The sequence below is a fragment of the Tupaia chinensis genome, unplaced genomic scaffold (genome assembly GCF_000334495.1).
Source record: "Tupaia chinensis unplaced genomic scaffold, TupChi_1.0 Scaffold140301_1, whole genome shotgun sequence".
In the NCBI taxonomy this organism is placed as follows: Eukaryota; Metazoa; Chordata; class Mammalia; order Scandentia; family Tupaiidae; genus Tupaia; species Tupaia belangeri.
The window spans coordinates 261,977-271,281 of record NW_006200179.1 but is presented as its reverse complement, the minus strand read 5'-3'; positions in this window follow the sequence as shown (position 1 = coordinate 271,281).

Sequence of the window (9,305 nt, the reverse complement as noted above, 5' to 3'; positions counted from 1 at the left end):
TAGGCATGTCTGAGACTTTGGAGTGTTTTGCTTGAAACTTCTACGTCCTCCTCCAGTCTCTGAGACTGGCCAAGGCAGACAGCACCCTCAGTACTGGTGCTTGAATCCAGAGATCATTGTGAACTGAGACCCTGGCATGTAGGATTACAAGGAGCTTCAGAGTTCAGAATGAGTACTGACTGAGTCCTCCTGGGTCCTACAGCTGACCACATGGTTCTAGAATAGTGGCCTTGTCAGAAGATTGTTTATATTCACTAGCTTATTTCTCTCGTCAGACTGAGTGGGGGTCTGCTGCCAGAACAGTGCTGACATACCTGACGTGGAATAACTTAATTGTTCCTATATACAAAGGTCTCACAGAAGTATTTGCCCTGACAGCCAGGATAGGGAAATAATAGGGAAGGGGCATATTTTAAAGCTATCCTATTAAAACCCAAGTTTCCATATGGAATTCCTATTTAATAGTCTACATTATGTTTTTCGCAATAAGGAGTTTAGATAGAGGATATTCAATAGCTTTCTATTCTCTGTAGAGGTTGTGCAAAAATCATTTCTAAAATGACTTTGGGTGTATGTGATTTTGGTGGAGAGGCAATAACAGAGCAAATAAAGTTAATGGTTCTTTGTGTATGTTTTGTTTGCAAATCTACAAGACAAAATTATACAAGATATCAGATAGGGCTTGGAAGTGAAATGCATTTGGAAAAGCTACTGTGATGAATAAATAGATTATTGGAAAGAAAATGAGTCCATTATCTTGTACCTGCTATTATTTCAGTATGTAACCTGATTGTATTTTAGCCAAAATTGGTGTGGAATGTCTGGTCTTCATCTCTTTTGACTGATGGGGAAACCGAGCTTTTGATAGATCAGGAAAGCTGCTGAAATTCAAAATAAGGAGACAGGAACAGTGCACATATAAATCCAGCTTCAAGTCTAGTGTTATTTCTAGAAATTAAAACTGCTTCTCAAAAATGAGAACAAACTCGGGACCAGCAGTTAGTGTAATGGCTATGTCGCTGGACTCCCATGTAGTCGACCTTGGTTCGAGTCCTGGACCCAGTGGCTTAAACTCATGCCGGGTGTGTGTATGTGCGTGCCCAAGATCCCGAGAGGAGAATGGAGGAGAAGGGATTGTGGCATGCTCATTCCCCCTGGGGGGTGATTTCTCGCTTTCTGTCTCTCTGTCTCTCTCTGTCTTTCTGGCGAGCACATGCACCCTGTAATGAAAATCTCTCTCAAAAAAAGAGAACAAACTTAATAAACAGTAGAAACAATACTCAACTCTCTTTATAAAATTAATTATAACTGATATGTGAAAAAAAAATGAGGCATCTGTGTTAAAAGTCAGAGGAAGGACAGATGTTAAAGGTGTTATTGCCAAATACTCTAAAGTGCTATTATATTTAATTAATATATGAACCTTAAAATATTGCTTAGGCTTTCAAAGACTACTTCTAAAAAGTAAGAAATTATATATGATAATTTTCAAATATTACAACTGTGTATTTTATTTATACATGAACAAGGGGTCTTCAAAAACTTAATGGGAAAATCATATAATGAAAAAACTACTCATAAATTTCAAAAAACTTTACATCAAAATGAACTCGTACTTTAATCTAATCCCATTTTCCATGAACTTTTCAAAATTTCCTTATATAAGATCTAGATCCCCTTATTTACATTCCCAATACTGGAAGACTTAAACAATTTGACTTAAAAGCAACTTTACCTTCCAAGAATATTTGCCTTCTTTTTATGAGAAAAGGATTTGAGATATGATTATAGTCATAGAACAGTATTAAGTCAGAATTGTTCATTATTTTACTTAACTCAGCAAACCCATTGCTACCACTGTGCCTCTCTCACTCTCTAAGTATTGTGAAAAGGTTTTAAAATTGTATGTGAACCTGGGACCAGCAGTTGACATAATGGCTAAGTCGCTGGACTCCCACGTAGTTGACCGTGGTTCGTGTCACGGACCCGGTGGCTTAAAACTCACGCCAGGCGCGTGTGCATGCGTGCCCAAGATCCTGAGAGAAGAATGGAGGAGAAGGGATTGTGGCATGGCCATCTCTCCTGGGAGGTGATTTCTCGCTTTCTGTCTCTCTGTCTTTGTCTGTCTGGCGAGCATAGGAAAAACCTCTCCAAAAAAAAAAAAGAAAAAAAATTTGTATGAACCTCTCTTTAAAATAAGCCAAGAGGGCCAGACCTGTAGTCCAGTATTTAAAGGTGATGAGTCCAGCATGGCGCGCCATAGTTCAAACTGCACCCCTAGCAGCATGGAAGACACCAGATGCATGTGTGTGTGCCCCAAATCCCAACAGGATGGGCAGAGAAGGAATTGCAGTGTGATCACATCCCATAGAGGGTGCTTCCTCCCTTTCTCTCTGTCTCTTCCTCCTCTTTCTCTGCAAATGCACATGTGCTCTTGGCAATGAAACAAAAGGACTAAGATATTTGTAATAGTTGAGGTACTTACTTTATTGAAGAAAAATGAGTCAAGAAAAATAATAAATTGCTTAGACTAATAATGTGCCCGTGCATAGCATTTGCATATATTCAGAAGCTAATATATTTTATCTGGATGATTTAATATCAACATTGTTAATTAAGCCTTACATGTTTCAAGTGTGCATAATTTAGCAATCATTTTTAATAAACTCTATTTCTTATTCTGCCATAGATTATGGTGCCAAAATATGGCTATCGAGCTATCCTGAAAAAAAATTAGTTATCCTCTACAAGATAATCAAAAGAGTTTGATTAAGTTACTTACCAAAGTTTAGTTACTCCTTTACTCCTTACTCTGATTTTCATCAAGGCACTTAGGTATTGATTCTGCAATCTACAGAGCATCTACTATATGCTAGAAAAAATTATATACTCTGGAATTATTCACAATGTAGTGAAAAGTGGACAAACACACAAATGTGTGAACTATCTAATAAAAGTATTTGCAAATAAATAAAGGAAATTATTGAAACTCTAAACAGGAATTGAAGGTATGTTTTGTCTGGATCATGAAGGTCAAAATGGAATTCATCAATTAATTCACAACCTGTAAGACTGTCTCAAAATTGTACTTCCTTCCATCACAAAAAAAGCATAGAACACAGATTAAAATTAAAATAGATTTGGATGAATCGAGAGAACAATGTATAATTATCTTTGCTCTCATTTTGGCCCGGTTCCATCATTCTCTGACTGAAACAATTTTAAATCACACAGATTTAAAGAATTTTCCAGTAAAAGTATAGATTAACTGATAAACCATATTAAGATGTTTTGGATTAAATTATTTTCTTTTATAATTATTTTCCTTTTCTTGTACGGACAGTGTCAGTAATGATGCTTCTAAACACAGGTTACAGACACAAAACATAAAATACAACTCAACAATGTGGCTAAGCAATGAAAGAAATTTATGGTGTAATGGAACTGAAAAGCACAATGAAAGGGCTCCGAGCAGACATGGCTCAGTCAAGGCCATGACTCCATTTGTCTGTAAATCTCTTTGTTTTATTTGACTCCATGAGTTGTTTTCTTTTTTCAAAGCATTATCAAGATGGCTACAACAGACCAGCTTTTAGCTTGGTATTCAAAGGCAGAGAGACAAAAGCAAGAAAATATCTTAAAAGTCTCTGAAAATGCAGCCCAGTGATCTAAATTGTTACACATGTTCTTTCCAGGATTCCGTCTTCTGTTCAGAGAAATACTATTAATATGTACTATTTAGCGTAAACCTGGATTCCCTTAGAATCACTAGGTTTTCACTAAAGTATATTAATTGCTTATCCCCTGAAGAATATACAATATTTGCTCAAGGCACTGAGTGATGGGAAAATAACTAACAATGAACAAAGCACATATCTATATATCTATTCTTACTCATACGTTTAGCAATTACTCTACATTGAGTCTTTATACATAGTTCATATGTTGATTTTGTTTATTTTTAATGATCACGAAACTTTTGATACTTCTCTCATGAGGAACCAAGGTCTATGACCCTTCCCCTGAATTATGATAAAATTGTGACTGCCTCAACTAATAAAGGAAAATTATTTATGTTTGGGTTTAATTCATTAAAGTCCATAAAACTTCTTCTGGTTCTTTGGAAAATTTTGCTCAACAGAAACTCACTCTTGGAATCCAGTTGCTGTTCTATAAAAAGCCTAGTCACTTATAGGCTAGATGTAGTGTAATGTAATTGGATCCATATGGAAAAAGGCCCGGGTTCATGTACCAGGACCTCCCTGGGTATGCCAGGTGCACAGGTGTGTGCCCATAGAGGGACTAGGGTGGCTCATGGCATGAGGATTCTGTTGGGATGCCTCTTTTTTGCTGTCTCTCAGGAGTGAAAGCAAGAAACTTAAAGAAGAAACCTAGTTAACTAGAAAGGTCTCATGTAGGTTGACAGCCTTACCCTAGTGCAGTTTTAGTGCCTAATTATGAGGGTCTGATTATTCCAACCCTCAGCCATTGTGTCACCTCATGTATTCACTTGGCACCCATGAAGAATGTTATCCCTGAAGAATATGCAACATTTATTAAAGAGATGAACAATTTATTCATGGAACTTTGGGGAGCACTTGTGAAAACATCCCAAGACAAGTCATCCCAGCTGTGCTTTGAATTCCTGACCCACAGAATTCACAAACATAAAACTAATGATGACTTAGAATACTTTGGATGGGGTAGTTTGTTCCATGGCAATAAAGATAATTAGATGTCTTCATTCATTTTGGAAACAGGAAGAATTCAAAAGATCTGAAAATAAAGGGAGTTGCCAGGCATTTAAGCAACAGCATATGTTTTGTGAGAGGAAGATGGTGATTTTAAAACAGTGATGGTAAACAAAACTCTCACACTATGCATCTAATATCCCCATTAATGATCCAAGTACTACACTGTCCAGCTGTAAAGACTCCTCTGACCCTAACATGCACATTAAGTCCCTGCTTCTCAAGTTGTACTTTATAAGCCAGAAATGTTGCATTTCTCCCTTTTAATTGTATGTGCCTGAGACATTACTGGAGCTTTTGAAATTTTGAAGTTGAGGCAGCACCTCTTCTGTTAATAACCAGGACATAAATCATTCCTTTCAATAATAACAAGCGATTGCTCTTGGTTTCTCTTCCTACTTTAAGCTCTTTGTTTATTTCTTATTTGTAACTTTACCAAGGTAAGGTAATTAAATAAAAATAGGAAGAGATAATATAGTACTTTTGAATTCTCTGTAGAAGGAATAAAAGCTTAATCAGAAAAAATATAAAATCAAAAACATTTAGAGAATTTCCTATCTTCTCTACAGTATTTCTAGAATTTTACAGTTTGCAACATATTTTAAGGTACATTTTAAAGTGTGCTTTTTACCATGACCTTAAATAGATTAGTTTGCATAGGAGAGAAAAGAGGCTCAAGGGACCAGCAGTTAGTGTAATGACTATGTCACTGTACTCCCATGTAGTCAACTGCGGTTCCAGTCCTGGACCCGGCAGCTTAAACTCATGCCGGATGTGTGTGCATGAGTGCCCAAGGTCTCGAGAGGAGAATCGAGGAGAAGGGATTGTGGCATGGCTATCACCCTGAGGGGGGGGGTGATTTCTCGCTTTCTGTGTCTCTGTCTCTCTCTTTCTGGTGAGTGCACATGTCTTATAGCAAAAACCCCTCCAAAAAAAAAAAAAAAAGCCTCAAAAGGTTACATGTTTCTTTTAAAAAGGATTATTTATTTAATTGATTAATTATTATTATTTTTAAATTTTACCAGAGAGAGAGTGAAAGTGAGAAAACAAGCCACCAGGTTTGACTACTTGAACCACAGTTGTCCATGTAGAAGTCCAGAGACCCAACCAGCACTCCACCAACTGGCTTGAGGCTATATATTTTAACCAAGGTAATGCAACTAGGCTAGGAGTCAAAATATATAGACCAAAGTCCATTGCTCTGGATTAATAGTATGTTTTATGCTAGCCTCCTCCTCTCTTGTTTTAATTTATATTTTAATATTTTTATAGCAATGATTTTTATACACAAAAGATAGAATTTTGATGGAATGATTTATCATGTGAATTTATTGCACTACTAGTTTAAAGAATATAAATTTTTCAATATCTTTCCTAGTTAATTTCTTTTTTTTTTTTTTGAGAGGTTTATGCTATAGGGCGTGTGTGCTCGCCAGACAGACAGAGAGAGACAGAGAGACAGAAAGCGAGAAATCACCCCCAGGGAGGATGGTCACGCCACAATCCCTTCTCCTCCATTCTCCTCTCGGGATCTTGGGCACGCACGCACATGTGCCAGGCGTGAGTTTTAAGCCACTGGGTCTCGGACACGAACCGGGGTCGACTACATGGGAGTCCAGCAACATAGCCATTACACTAACTGCTGGTCCCCCTAGTTAATTTCTTTTTATTTTAATTTTTTCTATTATTTTATTTTATACACTCAATCACTGTACATTACTATAGCTTGTAAAATAGCTTACCCAACATGAATACATTTCACAGCAGTCCAGTTGAAGATACCGTACATGTTATCATCAACAGACAATCCTCCATTTCTGTGTCCTTTAAATGTCTTTCCTCTATTTTTCTCCTTGATTCCTTTCCTCACTTTCTTCACCATCCTTTTCCCACACTGTCTCCAGTATCTGTAACCATTTTCCATGCCTCTATATCCACTAATCTTTGCATTTCTATGACAGAGTGTGGATAGCTGGTATAAAGTGGAGACATACAAAGTCTCTCTTTCATAGCCTGGCTGGCTTCAGTCAGCAGTGTATCTTCCATATTGGTACATTTTCTATCAAATGCCAGGGCTTTTCCAGTTAATTTCTACAAGACTCTACACCCTTGGGGGTATTTCATTTCTAGGCTTTTCTGACCTAAAATTTTCTAAGTTATTAGAGATCACTTAGTGCAAAGGAAATTTGCTAAAGCATGAAATTTCAAAAAAGGACAGGGAACTAAAGAGTTGAATATCATCATTCATTCCTGGCATATGGTGTCAGCATTATAACTAGCACAGTGTAGTTATTTATGAATTACCAGGTGTTACTATTCCTTTAAGGATCTACCCAACACATAGTACATTCTCATATTCAATGTCGAGGAAATAAGTTATTTTTTGGACAGGATTCCACAGAGCTCACAAAATTGGTAGCATGTTGACCTAAAAACTGCTCATTGCCAAAAACACAGTAGTTGAACCAACACCTCCAGTTCAGGTTTCCCATATTCTCAAAAGTATTGGTTTTCTTCACCATTACTCTTTTGTCTGCAACAACTTTTGTTCACAAAAATCTTACAAGTTTATAATGTAAGGCAAATACCTTTTTGGAATAGCAAGGAGAGTAATCCTTTTAAAAATGTGGCTTTGGCCATTATTCCTTTTTCAAAGCTCTTCTGACTTCTTGCACTCATAATGCAAAGGCAACGCCATGTGAGCCGTTCTCCCCACTTACTGCCATCGCCTACAACTGGTCCCAAGTCCCATGACCTCCTTGCTGCCCAACAATTAATCAGGTGAGTTCTCACCTCTGGACATTAGCATTTGATGTCCTCTGAAACTGACACACTCTTCTTCTAGCTAGCCTCATGATTCTTTCCCTTATTTCAAATAATTGTTTTCTAAATAAGCTCCTCTGTGACCACTTCCGTTTAAAATTGTATCTTACCTACCATATTCCTTTTCTCCTTTCATATGCTTCTTTATACTAGCTATCCTTTTGAGATTTTTCTTGATAATGATCTGCTCTGAACTAAAAGCTTCTGAGGGCAGGAATCACTGTGGTTTGTTCACAATGCCTAAAATAATGTCAGGTATAATATATATATATAGATATAGATATAGATATAGATATAGATAGGTAGATAGATATTTACCTATTATTTTAATTTATACAGATATACACATATATATTTAGAGAGAGAGAATGGGTCATTGTAGATGATAGCTGTACTCAGTATAAGCAATAAGAAAAGATTCAGGAGAGGCTAGAAGGTGGTGCAGAAGTAAATGTGATGCTCTGTGAGGCAGATTCAGGAAGGCTGCTAGTTCGTGTCCAGAGACCTCTTGAGTATGTCAGAAGTGCATGTGCCATGATCCAGGCTGGCCGAAGCTGGGATAGGCTATATATTGAGACCCTGTCAGGGGTGTTGTATCTCTTTTTCTCATTCTCTCTCATGGAATAAGTACATTTAAAAAAAGTTTGCCTAGGTGGAAAACCTTTATCCTGAGACTGGTACCTAGAATGGATCTTCATTTTGCCAGTGTAGAGTAAGTAGATATCCACTGTCCCCAAAGAAGGGTTAGAGAATCTTTTTCGGTTTGGGTGGTGGGTGGGGAGGCTTAAGAAAAGTTACTACTCTACTAAAGAACTCTAGGAAATGGAAAAACAACATTTAAATAGCCCAGCACCCTCTGGGCAGAAAGAGCAGAGATTCAGTCTTTGCTCCCATAAATGAGAAGTATGTAATACCTATTCAGGTGGACCCTCACTCCTTCACATCCTTTTTCTTTCATAACACATTTAGGTGATATGATTTGTCATTATAATCAGTCTTGGCAACCTTACTATACTTTGTTTTTCACTCTCGTTTTCCCAAACCTCCAACCTAACTTCCCCAAGAAGGAGACTAGAATCTTTTACTAATGATCTTGTTCTAATTTCATTAAGGAAAATAAGAGAATTTCTTCCTCACCTACCAACTACCAACAAAAACACAACAGTACTCACTTATTTTGTATTTTTTTTCTTTTTTTGGAGAGGTTTTTACTATAGCGCACGTGCGCTCGCCAGACAGACAGAGACAGAGAGATAGAAAGCGAGAAATCACCCCCCAGGGACAAATGGCCACACTGCAATCCGTTCTCCTCCATTTTCCTCTCGGGATCTTAGGCACGCACTCACACATACCTGGCGTGAGTTTTAAGCCACCGGGTCTGGGACTCGAACCGCTGTCGACTACGTGGGAGTCCAGCAACATAGCCATTACGCTAACTACTGGTCCCTTTTGTATTTAGAACTGTAAAGAAAATGACTTTTCCATACTTCAGTGGGTCATCAGTCCCTTAACTTATCCACTAGAACCCATTCCTTCTCACTTATTCGAGATAATCAATTATAGCAATTACTCTTTCTTCTTTATAATAATTTCTTATAAGTTTATAAACTCAAAATTGTTATATCTTCACTCTTAAAATTTTCCCTGGGGCCTGTATCTCTTTCCATTGTCCTATTTCTGTTTTCTTACGAGATGTTTGTATTAATACTTGCTTTCCAGTTTGTCACCGAC